This window comes from Chrysochloris asiatica, unplaced genomic scaffold (genome assembly GCF_000296735.1).
Source record: "Chrysochloris asiatica unplaced genomic scaffold, ChrAsi1.0 scaffold00377, whole genome shotgun sequence".
Classification (NCBI taxonomy): Eukaryota; Metazoa; Chordata; class Mammalia; order Afrosoricida; family Chrysochloridae; genus Chrysochloris; species Chrysochloris asiatica.
Genome location: NW_006408895.1, coordinates 997,245 through 999,595, shown reverse-complemented (window position 1 = coordinate 999,595; position 2,351 = coordinate 997,245).

Genomic DNA, 2,351 nt, shown 5'->3' with positions numbered 1-2,351 from the left:
GGGGGGCGCAGTGGCAACAGCTGATCTGTGGGAGAAAGATGAGGCTTTCTGCACTCACAAAGATTTAAAAAGCCTCTGAAACCCTACACAGGATTGCTCCGTGCTGGAACTGACTCGATGGTCTTTAACAATACCAGATAATATAGTTATTGCATTTAGAATATATTATTAAAAAAGAGCCGTGGTAGGACCATCATCTTAGGGGATACCATGGTCATTTGACACAATATAGTCCACAGAGTCAATGTTGTATATCCTACATTGGTGCATAATGACTGGGATCTTAAATGCTCATGAGTGGACATCTAAGGTGCAACTGTTTGTCTCACTATGTTCAGGAGAAAGAAGAGTGATTAAAATTGAAGATGCTCGGAATCATTAGAATCAACAAGTCCCATGAACTAGTAGAATATGTGAACATCAGTTTCCGGAAGAACTAGATGGTGCCAGGCTACCACTACCAACTGCTCTGAAAGGAACCACATTAGAAGGTCACGGGTAGAATAGCAGAAAATGTGGAACAAAACTCAAAATTATTAAAAAAAACAAACCTGGTTTACTGATCTTGAAAGTGACTGCAGAAACCGTACAGTATGGCCATTGGCCACCCTACAGGTCTGTAACAGAGCTCACCCTTGTGGCCCAATTTTCAACCAAGTGGTGCATAAGCGTATGGGGGTACAAAACAAGTACAGTATGCCCGACATGGAATGGTCAGTCATTCAAGATCAAAAGCACAACATTTATCTAAGGAAAAAGTTCAGAAGGTTTGGGAAAGAGAGTGGCATGGAAATAAGAATCACAGGGAGGAAGTGGGATAACTGTTGTCACATGGAGGGGAGTGCAGTCACTAAGATGAAATAATTCAAACTCCTACTGTGGAGCTGCAGTATCAGCACTGGGCATTGAACTAAAAGGTTGGCAGTACAAACCCATCAGCTGCTCCTTGGAAACCCTACACAGTGTTGCTATAAGTTGGAAATGACTTGACAGCATTTAACAACATCAATCCATTATGGAGCCCTGGTGACATGGTGGATTAAGTGCTAAACTGCTAACTGCAAGGCTGATGGTTGAAACCCACCAGCTGCTCTGCATGAGAAAGATTGGATTGTTTTCTGTCATAAAGTCTTGGTAACTCTGTGGAACAGTTCTACTGATCCTATATGGTCATTGTGTGTCAAAATCGACTTGATGGCTTGGTTTTTAATTTATTAATCCATTACACTGGAAATAGAATCCTTTCTGTAAAACCTTTCTTCTGTTTCATCCACTGTAGTTGGACTAAAGAAGGAAGCAGAAAACAAGAAGGAAGTTATCAGCAGGAGGGATGAGGACACAGGAGAAAGAAAGAATATGAAGTTTTATATGTTCACCAGATCACACATACCACAGATTCCTCCATGCTCCTTTTAAAGCATTAGGGTTGAGACTTTGCTTCTTTATAGATGCCCAGCTTTCCTGTTTGTGGTTGTTGTTGTTAGGTGCTGTCGAGTTGCTTCCGACTTCTAGGGATCCTAAGCACAACAGAATGAACACTGTCCAGTCCTGCACTATCCTCACAATCATTGTTACACTTGAGCCCACTGCTGCTGCCACTGTGCCAATCCATCTCGTTGGGAGTCTTACTCTCTTCACTGACCCTCCACTGTACCAAGTAGGAGCTCCTTGTCCAGGGAATGTTCCCTCCTGATAATATATCTGAAGTATGAAGAGACAAAGTCTGGTCACCCTGAATTCTAAGGAGTATTCTGGTTGTACTATTCCAACACAGATTTGTTTGTTCTTTTGGCAGTTCATGTACTTTAAATAGTCTTCTTCAACAACATAAGTCAAATGCTTCAGTTCTTCTATGGTCTTTCTATTCATTGTCCAAATTCACATGCATATGAGGCTATTGAAAATACCATGGCTTGGGGTCAGGTGCATCTTAGTCCTCAAACTGATGTCTTTGCTCTTGAGTACGTTAAATATGTCTTGTGCAGTAGATTTGCCTAATGCAATACATTGTTTGATTTCTTAACTGCTGCTTGCATGAGTATTGATAGTGGATCCAAATAAAATGAAGTCTTTGACAGCTTAAATCTTTTCTCCACATGGATGTTATTTATTGATTTAATAGCGAGGATTTCTTTTTTCTTTACATTGAGGTGCAATCCATGTTGAAGACTGTGGTCTTTGATCTTCATTAATAAGTATCCTAAGTTCTTTTTACATTCAGCAAGCAAGGTTGTATCATATGCATATTGCACATTGCTAATGAGTCTTCCTTCAATCCTTGTACCACGTTTTTCTTCATATAGTCCAGCTTCTCTGATTATTTGCTCAGCATACAGATTGAATATATATGG